At 40.7% G+C, this 21,166-nt stretch overlaps 1 protein-coding gene across 15 annotated transcripts in view; it reads left to right on the top strand.

Moving 5' to 3' along the window:
• Positions 1-21,166, top strand: part of ATXN1 (ataxin 1) — a 231,494-nt gene that overhangs the window by 107,316 nt on the left and 103,012 nt on the right. The window contains exon 5 of one of the 15 annotated variants that reach the window (XM_081873402.1): positions 10,592-10,623. The exons of the other annotated variants lie outside the window; for them this stretch is intronic. The gene's annotated coding sequence lies outside the window, so the exon portion shown is untranslated. The remainder of the gene's footprint in view (positions 1-10,591; positions 10,624-21,166) is intronic. 15 annotated transcript variants of the gene reach the window in all.

Below are 21,166 nucleotides of genomic sequence, written 5' to 3'. Positions count from 1 at the left end.
GAAAGGTGAGGTACAAATGTTTTCATTAATGAACAGCTATCCATATAACAAGAGTCTGTAGCATCACAGTTTTAAAAAAAAGTTTTAGTGATTGATTATTTTAAATGAATGAAAAATATATCATGAGCAAAAATATAGCATGCCTAAACTATATATTTTCTTAACTGAATGTCAGGCACAAAATTGCAGCTAAAGGCAAGTTGCATGTATGCAGCACACCATTTCTATTCAGAAATTCTTTATCTGGCATGGCAAAGTTGTGATATGTGAAAGTTTTGATAGTGATTTTAAAAACCTGTATGAGTTGAAATGCAGAGTGATGTGGAACTTGTTTCACCACAAAACTCTACTCTTTAATTCATTTATCACCACATTTTAAAACCTTCATTATTTTGACAGTGAACCTAGAGAACTTTTTAAGATCAATTGGGTCAGCAAGGTTTTACCTGCCTGGGCCGGTCAAGTCCCGCGGAGATGTCTTTGTGGGCCAGATCAGGGGTGGCTCGTGGGCCAGTTAAACTGCTCCTGTGGGCCACAGGTTGCTGGCCCCTGGGGTAGCTGGAAATGAAATACCTTGGGGGCCTAGTGCTGTGGGTTGTATCCAGCCCAGCACATGGAGAAATCTACAGGACTTCCCCTTCCTCTACTCTCCCCATGCAACCTCAGTCTGCTCTCAAGGGTGCACAGGGGGTAGGGGGCTGTAACAAAGTGAGAAGAAAAGTTCCTGTGTGTGTGTGTGTGTGTGTGTGTGTGTGTGTGTGTGTGTGTGTAACTCTATATATTGTCCACTCTAATGGAAAATTGTGCTAACATTTTCCATTTTCAGTGAATCTCTTGGTGTGATCCTTATCTCAACGTGTCTTTGCATAGTGAAATACTGAACTGAATATTTCTCAGCTCAACGGTAGAAACAGTTCTTTATTCCTCTTTGGTGCCAGTTGCTCAATTTGCAACTGGGTGGCGAACCGAAATAACTGCATAAGGGATTCTTTTGTGGTTAGCTCTGAAATTAAGTGGTCTTGACTAATTGTGAAAAATCAGAAATTCCTGAATATGAAACGATTGTAATTGGAGTTAGAGACATGCCTGCTTTTGCTTATAGCTTTCAGTTGCAACTTAGAATATTACAGGACAACTATCACTAGATTACAGATGGGGCTTATTGTCTGTTAACACTTTATTTTGTTGCTTTTGAAATTATTGCAGGGTTCTGTTGTGGATTCTTATTACAGTTTCATTGCAGTGTTGGAATTTATCATTATGAAATGTTTTGATGGGCCTTTTGAAATGTTCATTTTATGTTTGTTTATATTTTGCTGATTAAGTTTTGAATGGAATCATTAATGAATTGGGTAGTGCATAGGCACTAGGCAGGCAGGCTAGAAATCACTAAATATATAAATGTTGTACTGGAATGTTATATGTATGCCTTGTATGTATTGTGGTGGTTCTCCACAGGTAGCCAACACAGTGCCCCCCCCCCCCCGATGTTTTAGAATTACAACTCCCCATCAGCCCCAGCCAGCACAGTCACTGGTAAGAGATTATGGGAACTGTAGACCAAAAGCTATGCAGGGCACCATGTTGATTTTTCCCTCTTGTGCACTGTTATTGTGAGCTGTTCTAAGGCACCATTTAACATGGAAATGGAGAATATAAGTAAACTGTTGGTGTTAAAATTGGCAGCTAAGGCTGCAATCCTACCTATAATTACTAGATAGCAATCAATCAGTACTGTGGGACTTACGTCCAAGTAAACATGCACCGGCTTGCACTAAAAGTCTGGAGTACTGAATACCTAAAGCTATCCAGTAAATTCATGACTGTTGAGATGTAACCCAGGGCATGTAGCTTGTACCTCATGCCATTATGAACTACTACATCTGTGATGGGAAATATATGGCTCTCCAGAGCTACCAGGACTCCAACTCCCATCAACTTCAGCCAGCATGGGCAGTGATCAGGGATGATGGAAATTGTAGTCCAATAGCATCTGGAGGGCCACAGATTTCCAGCCCCTGTGCTACACTAAATCAGAACTGTCAGAGTGATTTTCATTTTTTTTTAAAAAAAGGTTGTAGCTCAGTGATTGAGATAATTAAGATAAATTATGAATTGGGCTCCAGGACTCAGCAATGAAAAGGAAAATTTAAAGAAGCCTGTTCATACTGGGATAGTAATCTTTAATTGCCCATGTGTCATAATTGAGAATGTATGGGACTTGTGCCACTTCCTTTCTCTCATAATACCATTCTGGAAGATTTGGATTGTGTGAGAGACAACTTGCTGTATTGTGTATGCACTGCAGACTAGTAAAGTGCTATACAAGGTTTGCATCCTTTGCTTATATACAGGACTGATTAGTTGTTTTTTTAAGTACATACATTTGATGAGTGTACATTTTTTAGCAGTGGACGTTTTAGTTGTCATATGGTAATTGCAAACAACAACCTATAAGAAAGCAGATCTCAAAGGATGTGGCGTGCCACACTGGTGTGGCAGGAGACGATGACAAGAGTAACGGGAATATTCAAGGACAATGAGTATTATATTTTTGGAATGATTCATGCCACTATGTAGCTGTGTTCTTGTATACATTCCAGATGTCCCATGTTCATATTATAAAGTAGTTGTGTTATATGTTATAAATCAAGCACTTCTAGGAGTTGTTTATTTTTGCTTTCCAATGTATTTCTTATTGGTAGAAAATTTGATGCGGCGGAAGACCAAAGAACTTTTTTTGAGAACCACTACTCTTAAGATATCAATTATAATGTTCATTTCATGTATATTCGCTTGCTTAGTGCATAAATTAGTGGTAATCTTTCAGCTGTTGATGTAAATTTGCAGGTGTCATTGATTTGGACTAAATTCCTACCCCGGCTTTTTTTCTTTCCCATGGATCACTTGTTGCTTCTAGGTATCTTATTTTTGTGTGCTGTTGCCGTTAAAGGGGGGGGGGGCATTTTACTTGAGGGGGGGGGAATAAGTCTACTTTTTATTTCAAATAAGAAGCCCTTCCATATGTACACTTGTGTTTAAAATTACAATGAAACTAGAAGCAGAAAACATAATATTTCCCACATTGGACTTTGTAGATCCATTATCAGCACATTCAAACTTGTAGCCTGATCTCCCATTTGTCCTCTTCTGAGGAATAAGACCAGCAGCTATTGCCCAGGTGGAAGGAAGATAAATGATTGGGATTAGGGAGCTGCTGCCAGTGGTAGACTTCTGCCAAGTCATTAATTTCTCAGAGCTGCTCTATGCCTGCTTCAGTAAGGCGAGCACAGTTTTACTCAGAATAGGGAAAAATCAAAGGAAAATCCAAATTTAGGCACGGTGCAAGATTACGTAAAATGCACTATTATGACTAGTAAAATTTTCATTCTCTCTCCCCCTTGTTGTTAGTTACCTCTTTAATTAGCTTCTTAGAGGGAAAACGTGTCTATTTCTCCTCTCTTAGAGTGAATTGCTGGCCATACTAATTCTAGTACTCTGATTCTGCTGTTTCCTGCTCTTGTTCTCACTGAAGTTCCGTAACAACTGGGGAGTATATCAATTTTGCCCATTTGGAATCATATCTCTTCCTATAGTAAGCCGTGGGAGTTGGGCTGTTTGATAGACCACATACTTTAGTGCTACATCATCTTCAATTTGAGTGAAATGGTTACACCCAAGTCTAAATCTGAGGAATCATAGAATCATAGAATAGAATCATAGAATCATAGAGTTGGAAGAGACCACAAGGGCCATCGAGTCCAACCCCCTGCCAAGCAGGAAACACCATCAGAGCACTCCTGACATATGGTTGTCAAGCCTCTGCTTAAAGACCTCCAAAGAAGGAGACTCCACCACACTCCTTGGCAGCAAATTCTACTGTCGAACAGCTCTTACTGTCAGGAAGTTCACATTGGGGGAAACATCAGTTTGTGCAAGCTTATTTTGTATTTGTTTAATTTTGTTTTATCCTAGTAGCATTCCAAATAAGAAGCCCTGTAGGTGGGGAGGGTTTTTTGAGGTGTACTTTTTACAACCAGGCATAGGTTGTTTGAACAGTCAATGGCAGTTCTTGCATATGCAGAAACCACAAACAGCTGTACTTTCCACCTTAGAAAATGACTTCCTGAGCTTGAAGGAAGTGCCTGATGCAAATGAGAGAAGCGAAAGAATCGGAGAAGAGTCCCACTGTAGTATGCAAAGTGCTGCTGTCCTTGTGGGGATAGATTTGGCAGACTTAGTAAACCTAATGAAGTTCTAATGAAATTGTATTTTATCGCGGAGAAGAGGCAATGGGGGCATATGCACTTTTATTCCAGATATTCCAAGAGCTCTGCGCACTGCTGTATTACTGTCCCCCCCCCAAAAAAAGTATTAAGCAAGTAGCATATACAGTACATCACACTGGACAGGACAAATTATACTAGTGGTTTTTTTTGGAGGGGGGAGGAGTGGGATTCAGGAAGAGATGAAGTGAAACTCCCTGATAGCCTGTTTCTGTCTACCTTGCCATCAGTGTTCAAAATTCACCAGGTGCATTTTGCTTCTGGCGCAGGTCCGATTGCAACTCCAATGGTCAAGATTTCTGGATGCCATACTGGTGACCACAGTTCAAAAAAATCCCTGCCTTAGTCCATAGTCAATACCATTTCTACTGTGTGTGTTTCTCCTCCTTGCATACTGAGACAAGTGAATTGTTGTAAGAGCAAGCTACAATCAAACAATGTAGTTGAGATCATAGAATCATAGAATTGTGTTGTTGGAAGCATGGCTATTTTTCTAGAAAAAGAGGTGCTGGAACTCACTGTAAGTCCCTCCCTCATTCTCTTAGAGGTGCCAGAACTGATTCCTGTGTGTTAGCCCTGGAAAAAACCCTGGTTGGAAGGGTTAAGGCCCTGAGTAGCATCTATTCCAACCCCCTGGCGAACAGGCAACTGCAACTCAGTTTTAAGATAAGCTATATAAGCTTATATAGCTTATATATCTTGCCATTGCATGTGGGCAGGCAAACAAAATAAAATATTATGGGGTTATAGCAGGCTTCCTCAACCCCGGCCCTCCAGATGTTTTTGACCTACAACTCCCATGATCCCTAGCTAGCAGGACCAGTCAGGGATGACGGGAATTGTAGTCTCAAACTTCTGGAGGGCCAAGGTTGAGGAAGCCTGGGTTATAGTAACTTTGGCTAACTTACAATACCAAGTCAGCCAAAGTTACTAGCCTGTAACATTTTATTCTGTGTGCCCTCCCTCATATGGGAAGGCAGGGGGATGTGGAGCCATATTTCATAGACATTCTTTACCTAATCACTGGGAAGAAATTCATACTTGCAACAAGAGACTCGGAGAATGCCTATTTACAAGTCTTATCTGATGGTCTTAATATTTTTTACTTTTGTTTTTAGTAATCTTTCTTTATATCCTGTACAAAATTTAGAAAGAGAATAGATCCAAGTGTCCCGAATTTCTCTAATATAAATAATGCAGCAACCATGTAAAACTAAGTTAATGGAATATGAGTGTGTGTGTGTCGGTAGGCATTATATATGCATGTTAATTGAGGAAATTTCAAATTTACAGCAGATCTTCACCAAATAGTAAGAGTGACTCAGTTGCTTTTTACTGCAGTTTACCATCATTACTAACTCAGTAGGCTCAGTCAACAATCTTTCAAATGAAGATCAGAAAAATCAGTGGGAAAAATTAAAAAGGCTAAAGGCTATTAATGCCAGATGGCCCATGTTTTCTTTCCAGTGGGAAAGCCCTTGATATTTTCCAGGGTTTTTTTTGTTTGTTTGTTTGTTTGTTTTTAGTTCATTGGGGTTTGGGTCATTCTGTATGTAAGGCTTTGAGTCCAAGGGCTCACACATGGAATGATTTCATTGGGTGCACATTGTGAAACCAAAATGGGTAATTCATCAAGGCTGCTAGAAAACAATCCTCTAAACTGGATCTGCTTAGGACTCTATGCTCTGTTTACAAGATCAACAAGGCCTGCCTTTCCCTAGTCTGGAATGAACATCACAGTGCTAAAATTTTGAAGTGGGTGAAGTTTAAGAGAGCATAGTTTTCCCGTCTTCATTTGGGAAGCACAATATGACAGGCTGAGATTCTCTGCTTTAAAGCATCCAAGTCTAAACAATGTTTGGTGGGATACAGTACTAGTTACTTCTTCTGTGGAAGTGTGCATGTAAAGAGGTGTGGCCTGAATGCTTTTAAGTCAAGGTCAACATCTGGAGTCGGTTATGGTATTTACTAGGTAATAATAAACCACTAAGCTGGCTGTTCCTGTAAATGTTCTTCTAGTACAAAAGTTGGTGATTTTGCAGCGTAGCAGAGCTACCTTGTTGTTAACTTGTACTGTTTTAAATTGTGTGTGTGTGGTGATTTAAAGGTATACTCAGAATCAGATATTTCTATCTGAGATATTTCACGCTTCATCCATTCAGGGAAGTAAACATGTGTTTTCCCTATTTTATCTTTTATCCTCACAGGAAAACTGTGAGGTAAATTGGTCTGGAAGAGAGAGAGAGACAGAGAGAGAGAGACATAGAGACCAGTGGCATAATGTGGGTGGGGCCATGGGGCGGTTGCCTTGGGTGCAAAATTCTTAGGGGCACAAAATTACAAAAGAAAAAAAGGAAGTAGTAATAATAAATAAAAAATAGTGCACCCTGCCCCTCACAGAGAAAATCTCCCAGTGTTTGTGTGGGCAGACTGAGGATCAGATTTGGGCAATGGCCGGTTGCCAGGGTGCCTTGCATGGATTTTAGAAAGATACTCGCTCCTGCCAATCACCTGTCCCACTCTCCGCCGTGCTCAATGCTCACAGGACACCACAACTGCCACTCAGGTAGGTCGCCAAGCTGTTGCCCATTTGTTCCAGCCTATCAGCCCCAGGTACTGGCAAACCACACTACGCCAGTGATAGAGACTGACCTAAGATCACCCAGTGAGCTTCATGGCTGAGCAAGGATTTGCAACTGGGACTCCACAATCCAGCTCTAGCACTCCATCTACACTGACTCGGAATCTCTGCTTGAAATTCTTTTTTGGACACGTGACTAAGCTCTTCCTTGCTCCTGTACTTCATGGCACCCAACATAAGAGTGCAAGAGCCTGCTAGTACCTCCTTTGTCATATTAACAAATAGTGTGCAGTTCAGTCTTGGTCTCTGCCACACAGCGTGGTTCTGTTCCCCCTGATGAAACTCTTTAGGGTGTCCTCTTGGTGCTTTTAGCTACTGCCTCCTTTGTGTTTGGACCAGCAACGTATAAATTACTATGTATTTATTTTGCTCTTTTATTGAAAATAGCCCGCTAGTGCTGAGAGGCACTTGTGCCTGGAAGGGGGCAGGGGACCATCACAATAGGATTGTATCCGTAAGTATAAACAGTACCAGAAAGGTAGAACCATCTTATTGCTAATCCACAATACCATATATGAATGAGGATTTGTGCATTTCCTAATTTAGTGTCTGCAGCAGTGGGTAAAACAGCATCAATTTTTAGCGACACTGCAGAACATTTTGCCAAAATACCCTAGTGTAGACAAGGCCACACATATTTGCAACATGTACTGTTCACAGAAGACAGATTGATGTTAATTAGAAGTGGGTGGCATGTGAGTATAAAAATAAAATTCCTTTCTACAGTGTTTTACTCTTAAAAATAGAGTGCATGATGTGGTGATTAGTATATGTGTGTGTGGAGAAGCGTGTGTGCCTTTTAAATTTTGTGATGGCATCAGGAATTTGCATTTACTTGTTTAATAATATAAAGTAGCACAAAAACTAATTGGAACATATTTTAGGTTTCTGCTTCTTTGGAACATATTAGCTCTCAGATTGCTTCTGGCCCCAGTTTATAGTTCTGGCATTAGGTATAAGTTAACCTAAAAACACTGAACAGCTTGGGATCAGGTTTCCTGAAATACCATCTCCATACCTACTTGAACCTTAAGATCCTCTTTTAAGGCCCTGCTTCATGTGCCTTCACCCAGTGGTGAGGAGAGAGACTACCACTGAGAGGGCCTTTCTGGCGGTGGCACTCTGGCTGTGGAATAACGTCCCCCGACAGGCTCACTTAACACTTTTCTTGGCCTTTTTCAGCAGTATAGCACCAGAGAATTGGACAGGACCCCAAGGATCATCTATTTCAACCCCCTGCAATTCAGGAATCTCAACAAAAGCATCCATGACAGATGAGCATCCAACCTCTGCTTAAAGTGGAGACCTTTTTTAATTCACCCAGTTCCCAGTTTTTAAAACTGTGTTCAAATTTATCTTAGACTGTTGTGACCTAGTGTAGATTCATTCAGACTGTACACTGTATATGTTGTCTTTGTTGCAAGAAAATGGATTTTTTTTTTTTTGCTGTCTATTATTTGTTGATGATTGTATCAGAAATGATGAATCTGTGGCCCTACAGAACTTTCTGAACTACAACATCCATCATCCCGGACAGACGTTCTGATTGGGATTGATGGAAGCTGTTGTCCAACAGTATCTGGAAGCCACAGATTCCCCATGTCAATTATAATGATTATAGATTGTATTTAAAATATTGTCTTATTAGCTGCCCAGGGAACTTTTTTTTGTTGGGCAGCTATATACATTTACATAAATAGCTATATAAATAATAAAGTATGGGCCAGATTCAACTAACCTAGTGCACTATCAGAAGCCGTCACAAGGACTCACACTAGCTGAATGGTTATCATAAGGATTCCCTCCCTCTCCATTACTTGCGCCTCCCCCAGATCTGCTCTGCAAGGTCAGGAGAACCCCTAGAATAGTGTGTGGGTGGAGGAGGAAGGAGATGGTTTCCTCTGGCAAGCAGAAATGCTTGCGCTGACAGAAGAATCGTAATAGTTCAATACTGAATTCCACCCTTAGTATACTTTGGCTAAGAGAGAGAATTCATGAGATTCCAATAGGTGTCAAGAAAGCTGTTCCGACTGCAACCTGTATACCTAACTTGGAGTAGGTCCAATTCAGTAGTGGGACTTACTTTTGAGTGGACATAAATAGGATTACGCTGTCAGAGTCTTTGCTTTTAAAAGTTATTGTAGGTCTACTATTACAGTAAATGAGAGACTGTTTTGCAAATTCTAGCTAACAGGTAAAATTAGCTAATGAGAGAGATTAACTGTAGCTGAATTTCATTTTTACTGTTTCTGGAAAATAACATGCAGTTTAAATCTGTGATCCTTAAATCTACTGAGTTAAGGACAAAAATGAACAAGCTGGTGCTTTTACAGTTGAAACAAATGCTAGTTCTTATGACAAGGATCTTCATGTCCAGTATTCCTTCTGCTATTCTTTGGGAGTTATGTAATTGATCCATAGTAGCTGGTGCAGTATGGCACAATGGATTGGCTCTCCTGGTGTGTCCGTGTTGCTATGACTTTGCCATCACCCTGCCCCAACCCAGATAAGCTTCAGTGACTGCAGAGCAGTTCCACCCCACCACACAAGCTGCTACTGTAATTGATATTTTGGCAAATTAATGCAACTGCTTTATCAACATACAGTAATTAATGTTTTTAATGGCTAATGTTCAAAATCAGACCTGATTAATGTATCTGTTAGTAACTGGTGCATATTATCTAAAATGTAATTTTAAAATTATTTTTATATATAAAGTCTTTATTTAGAAAATTTATGGATGGCTTAACATTAAAAAAAAAATCTAAGCTGCCTACAGCATACAAAAAAAGCCCCCAACATGGTACAAAATTGTGACACATCATAAAAACATAACTAATAAAAAACAGTGACCGAAGTGCAAAGATATGGAGCTAAAAAATCCAACCTTAGGTATTGGAAAAGGCTTAGACAAAAAAATACATTTTCAGGAGGCATAACTGATGGCAACTTGCTAATTGAGTGGAAGAGGGATCCAGACGAAAAGGGCAATCATAGAAAATGCTTGCTTGCCTTACAACAATCTGTAGGGTACAGCACCACCAGGAGTGTTTCTTCTATGACCCAAGCAGTTGAGCAGCCTTCCAAGTTAGGTAGTGCCAAGATTATATATGTCACTGACAAAACTTTGAACATGGTAGCTGAACAGCAGCCAGTGTAGTTCCTCAGCACAGACATAGTACTGCATGTGCTCATCCAGGTGTTACACTCAATGAATTGGCTTCAGTGTTCTGCACCTGGCTGCAGCTTTTGAATATTCAGAGTGCTTTGCATACATTATCTTGTTGCAATTCTACAACTGACATAAACAATTATTGTCCCAAGGGGCTGAGGTTTAGAGAGAGAGTAGCTGCCATTCACGCTTCTTGGTAAGCCATAAACCGTGGTTTACTGTGCACATGCCAATCATCCCCACTTTACTACTTTCTGCTAGTTCAGAGGAGAAACCAACCATGATCCCAGACATACCATTTTATCCATTTCATCCAGAACAGGAATCATAGTTTGTTTCAGTCCAAATCCTTTAAAAAGACTAATATACTTCACTGTATCATCTGCAGATGCAATCCACCAGCAACAATAAAGTGTGGGTGGGTGGGTGGATGTGAGTGTAAAGGATGATCTTCCCTAGAGCAATCCAGTATAAACTATATTTTTATTTTAGAATTATGGGAGATGACTTGGGCCGGCAACAAGGTACGTCTAGAATTTTTGAAGTGGTTTGTGTGTAGTGTTTACAGTAATTTAATCAAAAGTCTCTTCATTGAAGATGCAGTTGAACTTTCCTTTGTTTTTATTTGGAGCTAACAATTGCAAAGGAAAACCTTTCCACTTGTGCTGTGTTGGAAAAACTATGCCCTTGAATTATTATTATTTTTTTAAATAATTTTTATTAATTTTCATAAACAAAAACACACAAAAAAACATACACAAACAACACATGACTTCCCCATACCTCCCCTTCACTGCACCCTTGTTTCCAATTTTTTAGCAATCCTTCATTCCATTTTTATATTTAACTTCCCTCAGGTTTTCTTAACTTAGACATTTACAGCTGTAATTCTCTGTTTCTTACCCCTTGACATTTTATCAGTCTGAAATTTTACAGCAGTTCTTAAGATATATTTTGAATTTTTCCCAGTCCTCTTCCACTGTCTCTCTCCTCTGATCACGGATTCTGCTGGTCATCTCTGCCAGTCCCATAAATTCAGTCACCTTCGTCTGCCATTCTTCCAGAGTAGGTAATTCTTGCATCTTCCAATACTTTGCCAAAAGGATTCTTGCTGCTGTAGTTGCATACATAAAAAATGTCCTATCTTTCTTTGGTACCAATTGGCCGACCATGCCCAAGAGAAAAGCCTCCGGTTTCTTTGCAAATGTCCACTTAAGGATTTTCTTAATTTCATTATAGATCATTTCCCAGTAGGCCTTAATCTTTGGGCAGGTCCACCAAAGGTGGTAGAAAGTTCCTTCACATTCGTTACATTTCCAGCATTTATTATTGGGCAAATGGTATATCTTTGCAAGCTTGACTGGGGTCATGTACCACCTATAGATCATTTTCATTATGTTTTCTTTCAAGGCACTACATGCCGTAAATTTAAGGCCTGTGGTCCATAACTGTTCCCAGTCAGCAAACATAATATCATGACCTAAGTCTTGTGCCCATTTGATCATAGCTGATTTAACCGTTTCATCCTGTGTATTCCATTTCAGCAACAAGTTATACATTTTAGACAGATTCTTAGTATTGGTCTCTAACAATTCTGTTTCCAATTTTGACCTCTCCTTCTGAAATCCTAGTTTCCTGTCCTGCTTAAAAGTCTCATTTATCTGATAATAATGTAACCAGTCTCGAACCTTGGATTTTAGTTTCTCAAGAATTATTTACTTGTTTATAATAAGCAAAGCCTGTTGAAGAAGAGCTAGTAAAGTTTCAATATGAAACTGGGTAAAAAAACTGCAGTTATACAGACTACTGCATAGAGGCGATATCTGCATTCAGACATAATGCTAAGTTTTAACCACAGTGTGTTTCAACAAGGCAGGGACAAGTTCACAGAGGCCATAGCAAACTGTGGGTCATTTTGCCTGATGTTAGTGTGTCATCTCCCTACCACATCTGTAAATGCCTAGCGAAAACTTCCTAACTCTTGTTCAGCTACCATGTTCATGGCCGCTATTTCCTAGGAGGCAGCATGGAGCAATATAGTTCTGTCTTGCTTTCCAGCCATAGGTATTTACTGCCACTGTACCATTGCAACTAAAACAGATCCATAGGTTCAAGGTGTAAATAGCTAAACCATGCTAAAATGCTGATTTGTTGTGGGGGGTGGGGGCAGGACACAAGAAACAGAGGGGGTGTCTTTCTAAATCATAGAATTGTAGAACTGTAGCGTTGGAAGCAACCCCCCCCCCCCGAGGGTCATCTAGTCCAGGGGTCTGCAACCTTTAAGACAGAAAGAGCCACTTGGACCCGTTTCCGAAGGGGAAAAAAACTGGGAGCCACAAAACAAGCCGAATGTAAATAACCACACATTCTTCCCCTTCCCCCATTCTCCTTCTTTTCCCTGAGTCTATTTCAGATAGCAAAGAGGGGTATGGTACCTCTCATATCCATTTTTTGCAAAGCACCATGTGCATAGAGGGCATTATACAAATTAATACATAGAAAAGTGTCTGTCCCTCCCTGCAGTTCAACTCCCTCTCTTTTTACTAATAGCACATATCCATTCCTTTTGCTGGTGCAACTTTCTCATCATTTCTACATAGCAGCATTTATAAACCAGTGCCAGAGAAACTGGGTGAAAGGAAGGTGAGAGGGAAGAGATATGAATATTTAAGTGTGTATATGTATACATACATACACCTACACAATTACAGGTTTGAAGCCAACTTAAAATAAAAAAAGCTGGTAAGCAAAGGAATCTGTGGTGCTTTCCATGGGATCCGGGGACATGTCAGCTAATACTCTTCCCTTTCTTCTTCATTTGCTTGTCTCTGCAGCAAATCTCGAGGGGGAAGGGAGAAGGGCAGGAATTGCATAGGCACGAGAGAACGGGAGAAATCCCGCATGCAGGATTTTGGTGCCTAACAGCCCCCCCTCGCTCTGCAATTGCTCTCGTGCTCCCCCGCCTCTCTCTGAGGCCGAGATGCTGCATCACAGCACCTGCTGGCTATCTGGACCCCCTCCTCGTCACTGACGTAATTCACCCCTTCCTCCCTGACAGGGAGGGCGGGGCCATTTTGTGGTTCACCTCAGGTGCTCTCCCTCAACTCGGCGGCCACTCAGAAGCAAGGCACAGAAAAGGATCCCGAAGCACCACCGCCACCCCTCACACACACACACACACACACACAACCCCCCCGCCATTTCCCTCGAGCGCATGCGCGCTCTCCCCCCCCCCGCCTCAGGCGCCTCGCGCGCGGGGCTGAGGAGAGCGTGGCCTGGGTGGGCGGCTCTCGACGTCACGCGGCGCGGCGCGTGGGGCCTGAGGGCGGGCGGGCTGCCGCGACGGCGAAAAGGAGCGCGCCTGCGTGTGGACGCGCCTGTGTGTGGCAGGTGCCGGCGATGGCAGTGGCAGCCGCGTATCCGCCCCGGAGCCGTGGCAAAGGTGTAAAAGAGCCACATGCGGCTCCGGAGCCGCGGGTTGCCGACCCCTGATCTAGTCAAACTCCATGCATTGTGGGAATCTCAACACGTGAATTCCCATCAAATTTGAAACCATACCGGACTGTGCTTAGCTTTGCAAAGGTGCTAGCAGTTTTAAATGTGATTTTCATTTTTATATTGGTCGTTGTACCACTTACCTTGCAAAATGCAAACAGACGGGTGAGTCGAGCAACAGAGGAGACACATTTGCAAGGCTAATTTATAAGCTGTCAGAGTATAGGAAAGACATTGTTAAAGCACGCATTTTGCTTGGCCTGTAAATCATCCTGTTTCATCTCATTTGTCCTGTTTTATCTATAGTGTACTTAAAAAGACTCTCTAGTGTATACCTTTCCATTCCTTCTCATGACAGTATTTCCTTACCCAGAATTGTCAGCGCACTGTAGTCAATTTATTGACACTTGCGTTTTGTGACCAATGTTCTTAATGAAAATTCTAACATTCTTGTGAAGCTGTTCTAGTTTTCTTCAGTACAGCTTGTTGCCTTCCCTAAGCGCTTAGGAGCATCTGTCATGGTCCGTCCTTATTCACGACATCTGATTCCTTCTCATAATGAAGCTGAGTTCTGCTTAGGAGTTGGCACCAATAGCTTAGTTTCAGGCTTGTATTGAGGGTACAGGATTTAGTTAAGTTATCCAGGCTTAATTACTTTGAATCAAGATTTGAACACACTGGCCCTGGCTTTAAATTAAAACTGCAATTTCTTTCTCATAAAATCAGCTGCTGTCACAAACACTTCATTTTATTTTTAATCGGGTGAAATTTTACATCTGATACTTCTCGTCAGTTTGTCAACATTTGGTTACTATGCATCTAGAACTATTTCATTTGCAATGAAGAGGCTTGTGGTGCCTTAAAGACCAACACATTTCTGATGACATGTACTGCAGCCTCTACTTCATTGTATAAATGAAGCATCATCTTGTGTTGCAGGTGTACATACATGGTTGGGTGGGAGGATTGTAAAAAGTGAAGTCAGAGGAAAATGAAAATGAAGTTGGAGGGGGAAATGAAATGCATAGAAGTACAGGCAGTGATAAGTTACATTCTTAACAGTGGTAATTCATGAAACAGTTTTTGATACGAGCATAAGCAGAGCCCCTCTGGATCAAGCTGAAATCTCATCTAGGCCAACATCCGGTTCCCACAGTGGCCACTAGTGCGAAGCTTAGTATAGCATGTAGTCATCCTTGCTAGAAGCCATTGATAACCTTATCCTCCATGAAATACAAATATCCATGTTGACACTGACATCCTGGCATCCTTGTCTAGTGTAGCCCCAAAGTCCATTCCCCTCAGGCATTCCTTTTTCCTCACAGAGCACCCAAATGAGCCTATATCTTGGGTCTCATCAGCTTACTCTTGCCCTGTATTCCTCACCTTCAGTATCCTTACAGACTTTTGCCAGGCTTGCACTAACGAGTTTCTCCACTTCAGAATCCTAGCAGCCCAAAAACAGCATGTGTTTCTCTTTCTGTCATAAAGTGAGCTGCACTAGCTTAACGTATTAAAATCTGGCACCAAATTTACTAGTTTGGTCCTAATAGTTGGAATATGATGTGTCTTGCATATCTATGGTCAGTACAGGTGCTTTTTACTCTGATGGAAATAGCCAGAAGCTAAGGTCTTCAATGCCAAATTTATGCAGTCTGCTCCATTGATGTACATGCAGGAGTATAGCACATAGATCAAATTGGTCTATAACACAGCTGTTAAAAATCTGACTACATAGCAGGCCCTCCAACTATGGGACATACACTAAGTAAACCTTATTTGACTTCAACCCGCTTTTCCTTGGCATGCTTTGTGTCTGAAAGTGGCTCTGATGCTTAGCTATAATAAATTTGGCCTGATATGGGACATAGTTCCAACTAATCTCCTTTATCTTTACAGGTGGGGAATTCTCAAGAATTGTTGCTGATATTGGGGTGGTTTAGGTGACATAATGAAGCCATAGTTATTTGAGTGCTTTGGGTACACGGCCCAATTTTTAAATCCTAAACACATTGAAGCAAGGACCAATTCAAACTGACTAGTGACAGAATGGACAAGCAGTGACGCTGCTGTCCTGTACGTTTGTACTTTATTAATACCACCGTGTAAAGCTATGATCCCAAGCCCTCACTGACATAAGAGACACCTAAACCTGTTCAGGAAGGGCTTATAGCATAATTGATGTGGACAGATAAAACAGTCTATTCTGACTTTGGTATGCATTCTATTCACTTTTTTCCAATCATGAATAACCCATGAAATACCCTGAACAGGTATTGGTTATATGAAAAGTATGATTCTATGAAATCTATTTATATATTCATTTTTAAAGCCATTTTTTTTTCCTTTGCAGCACTAGCTCTGCTCCCTCGCAGATACTTAATTTATCTCACTTGTCTCAGAAATACTTGGCACCCTCAAAAACGTAAAAGCTAATTCTTGGCCTGAATACTTCATTAGCAACATGAAAATCACCTTTTTTGTTCAAAGCCTAAGATAAAGTGGTTTCTGAATGAATCCTGCTTCTCATTAATTTGAGCCTTAGGAAGTAGAATAAAGACGTGCAAATAAGAGCTCTTTCAAATAGCTCATAATTACATGTGCACAAAAACGCATTGACTAACTTTGAACATGCTTTATAGCTCACATGGGGTGCTCCTTATTCAAGAATGGAGCTGGAGATAAGTTCACCTTTAGTGACAGTTGAAATATTCTGGGACTGGTTCTTCTTAAATAGTTGCAAATCAGCAACACTGTAAGGATTTTGAAAGAAGAGAGAAATATATGGACAGTTTTGTAGAAAGCTCCTAGATAGTTCAGTGTGGTTGATGGTTAGCATTCATTCCTGTGAGGGTCATCTTACAAGCATATCATAGGATAGAGTTAAAGCTGACTTTCATATTCCAGTTGCACATAAGTGATGCAGTTTGTACATATATCATTTTTATGAACATGGTGAATGCTGAATGATAGTTTGTGGGCTGCATCAACTCTGTTCTGAAATGGATGCTTCAGTAAGCTCTTATCTTTTTGATAACAGTAAATCCGTAAATCTGGGGATTCTAACAAGACCTCGGGTACTACAAAGAATTGTCTGGAGGATCACCTGTACACATGTAAGGAGGAGGAAGGTTGACGCTTGATAATTAGGTAAATATGTGACAGCAGAGGGAAATAAGACCTTACTAGCATTCAACAGTACCATGGTTTGATTGATTTTATTATTTCAATTGGTGTGTTGCTTTTTCATGTAAATGTGGCTAAAGCGTCTCACAGCAAAAATACAAATCAAGTACATCATCACAATGCTAATTCATTGCAAAACATAATATGGCCATCTAAATAAATAAATTCATTCTGATAATATGGATATTGCAACATATTAAATTGATTATGAAATAAACTTTCAATCATCAAAATGTTAGTTACAATAAAATAAACCATAATCAGATATGATAAACATTTCAAATGCATTCGGATAGTAAGAGTGATTTAACCAACAAGCTAGTACATGGCGGTGTTAACAAATAAAGTGCATAGCACTTCTTTCACAGAGGTTAAAAATTAAAGTGCACTCAGTTCCTAGCAGCTTGATCATATACTAGAGCAGAGGTAGGCAACCTAAGGCCCGTGGGCCAGATGCGGCCCAATCGCCTTCTCAATCCGGCCCACGGACGGTCCAGGAATCAGCGTGTTTTTACATGAGTAGAATGTGTCCTTTTCTTTAAAATGCATCTCTGGGTTATTTGTGGGGCATAGGAATGCATTCATTCCCCCCCCCCCATATAGTCCAGCCCACCACATGGTCTGAGGGACGGTGGACTGGCCCACGGCTGAAAAGGGTTGCTGACCCCTTTACTATAGTTACAAAACCAACTCCCTGCAAGGGCAGGGAGCTACTCCTTTTGTCAACAATAAATAGATGGTTTGAATCCCCACCTTCAATCTGGCCTTTCACTCCAGACTCCCATTAACACCATTGAATAACCACAGAAACTCAGTGTATATATGAAGCTAACCCACCTCACACAGAGAAGTCCCACCCAACAGCTTTCCCTTTTCTGGATCTTACCAAAGTTGTTGGTATTCTGTGATTTTACCTAGCACCACATAGATACAGAATATGGTTATTGGATTCAGAATTTCGATTATAAGTTTTCTGGAGTCAGGGTGTGAGAAATTGATTTCACTAGCAGCTGACCCTCCACTATTTGCTCTGAAATGCACTGGGAATAGGTATAGCTGCTGCATCATCTTTGTTGCATTGCTTTGAAGTGGAGCCATATGTACTGAATAAACCATCATCGTACTCAAAAATATGAGGGGCTGGAATCCAAATTAAACCAATGATTGGTGGTTGGCTAACGAGCCCTTGTTTCCTTACTGCTGTGTTCCAAATACAGAAATTATTTGGATTTTCTGTTCCTTTCGGGCTAGTTTACACACTAGGATCAGCTGTTGAGTACAAATCATCAGTCATTGAGATCCACACTGGATGACAACTTGCACGTGTGAAATAGCTATTACAGATCAAACGCCACAGACAGAGTTGCCATACTTCTTAATATTACTTCAAAGTCATTACTTTTCAGTGCAAGCCATTGACTGCAAGACCCTGAATATTTTTTAAAAGTGTTCTGTACAACCATGTAATTCTCTGAAAGACTACTTCTTTAAAAAAAGTGAGAAATGATGAGCTATAGGAGAGAGGCAGACAACTAAAGGTCTCTTTAAGGATGTAGAGGACAGAAATAACTAGCAGACTCTGGGATGAGCCGACTTGCCATGAGATAACCCAAATATTTAACTTCACCCGTTTTGGGTTTCAAGTTTTTGTTCTTCTGACCTTATCCTTAAACCTTATCCTTAATGTTTTAATAGTTCATCTCTCATTTAGATGCAGTTTTTTATTTAATACCAATCCCTCTAGTTGTATTCCTTTCTATGTCAGGGATAAAGGAAAACATAGCTAGACCTTGTAAGTAAGGCTTGGCTTCTAGAGGAAGATACCAGTTTGCTTTTCAGGAGCAGGCACAATAAATTCGTTTGCACCAGAATTGAAATGTGCTACACTGATATGTTTCCTCCTCCACAGACTACTGCTGAGTTTGAGACAGTGATAAAGAGTTAGTAGTCATGAAATGGAGGTAGCACTTAACGTATTTAGCTGCTTTTATGAAGTATACAACATGTTGCACAGACAGGTTATTTGCGGCAATTGCCTTATAATGTCCTATAATTATGAGGAACTTGCTTTTCACTTTGATATGGTTTTTTAAAGAAGAAGGAACAAGCAGCAGCATTGTGGGCTAAAATAAAGTTCTGAAGGATACATCTCACATTAATTTCCCCGGAGCTGAAGTTAGCTCCATTTCTATAGTCCTGAATACATTTGCTCTAATTTCAGAAGGACTTGTCTAGAGGAAATGGTTTCCATCTTTTATTGCTAGATCTTGGCGAACATGCACTTGAAGCTTTGGAAGTTTGCCTTTCATAAGTTGGGTCAAAGAACCTCCCAGTTTATATTAAATTTCTAGCAGTGTAAAAAGTAGTCTGAACATTTGGTTTGAAATATTTGCAAAGGGGGCTTGTTGCCAATGCATTTGTGTTATTTCCTCACCCCAACTTTATTTTATTGTGCAAAGCTAAAATATGACTTGAGGTTTGGATCTGCAATTGGTGGGTTCTTAGACCAGGTGTGGGAGACCTGAACTCCCATCAGACCCAGCAGGCATGGCCGGTGGACAGGATTGGTGGAAGTTTTGGTTCAGCAAAATCTGGAGAACCAAAGGTTCTGCCTGCCTGGCTTTGGTAAACCTGAAGGTGTGAGCAAGTAAGTAGATTGTCAGAAAGTATAATAGCCAACTTTAGACATTACAGTGGTGCCTCGCAAGACGAAAATAATCCGTTCCGCGAGTCTCTTCGTCTAGCGGTTTTTTCGTCTTGCGAAGCATCCCTATTAGCGGATTAGCGCTATTAGCGGCTATTAGCGGCTTAGCGGCTAAGTGGCTATTAGCGGCTTAGCGGCTTAGAAAAACGGGGGGGGGGGGGAGGGAAAAGACTCGCAAGACGTTTTCGTCTTGCGATGCAAGCCCATAGGGAAATTCGTCTTGCGAAGCGCCTCGAAAAACGGAAAACCCTTTTGTCTAGCGGGTTTTTCGTCTTGCGAGGCATTCGTCTTGCGGGGCACCACTGTATTGAGGACAGATCTTATATGCAAGTAGAACATGTGATACAGACCTTCGAGGACTTTACCACTTTAGATTGCAGGTAGGGCAATCATATATCTGAATGTTCTTTGTAAAAGGTTTTCCTCCTATGAAAATGTACAATGTCAAGTCAAACCATTTCAACTTTACCTTCTTCCTGTCTTATTAGCCTTTCATGTGCAGGCAGGTATATTACCACAGGGAAATGGTGAAAGAAGAAATTATCCACTTGCAGATGTGCAGCAACTGGAAGAGACTGCAGTGTGTGTGCCATTTCTGCACCTTTATAATGGGCCTGAGTGACTGAAGGGAGAAAAGTAACATACGCCACTAAGGTGTGATGAACAGGTTATTGTGGAGGTGGGTTGAAGAAAGCTGTGGTTGGGGTCAAGAAGCTGCAAGCTTCATTGTGGAATGGGAGGAGAATCTGACATCATAGGGGAATGTTTAAAGAATCTAAAGCTTGACCTTTTATACCCCATCATCTGTGAGAATGTTGGCTGGGTAATGCTAAACTGGTTTCAAACATTTTGTCAAAGGCGAACTTGATTCCTAAGGCCACAGCCCTCAAGAATCTTACTTTAAATTATCTGGTAAATGGTTTGAAGAAAACTACCTAAGAGACTGAGTAAGCATGGGATTACTCACAGAAGCACACTGATAAATCCTACTAATCACTGGCCGTTCATTACAGTCATGGCAGGTTTGTTTGCATACCAGCCCAGCAGGTAGATCCAGCAGTGTTATGTTCTATTGCAGTATAAATGTTAATACAGTAAGGCAAGGGAACAATTTTCATGTGGACAGAATTAGATTCATGTTCCACAATTCTTTAAAAAAGTTATAATAGGAACTGCAGATGGAATGCTGCAGAATTCTCGCACCCATCTAAATAAACCTGGTGTAAGGTTGAGTCCTGTTAATATTCTTAAATAACTCTCATTATCCCTGGGATCATTAAGCAAGCCCATAGGCAATTCATTCTGAGCGAACTGCATTCTGTTTTATATTTACGCCTATTTATTCACAAATGGCAAAAAAATTTTTTAGCTTGTTGTAAAATACCGCTTTTTGAAAAAGAAATGGATTATTTGTGAGCCACATATGTTGCTTTTTGTAAATGTAGTACTTAGGTTTTTAATGCACTCTTATAATATGAATATGCAAATAGTAAGCACAGACCACTATTATTGATCAGTGATGTAATTGCCCTACAGATGGATAGAGGGGAATGATGTAATCTTTATCAAGTTACTGAAGACATTGACCTTGAGAGAGATCAGATGACTGAACATCATGGCCAATCGCTAGGAACAAAACAAGCATCTTAAAAGCGAAAATGCCCTTATACTGATAACAGTTA

The sequence above is a fragment of the Podarcis erhardii genome (assembly GCF_964252035.2).
Source record: "Podarcis erhardii genome assembly, chromosome: 8".
Taxonomy (NCBI): domain Eukaryota; kingdom Metazoa; phylum Chordata; class Lepidosauria; order Squamata; family Lacertidae; genus Podarcis; species Podarcis erhardii.
This window is presented reverse-complemented; position numbering and strand designations above follow the sequence as displayed.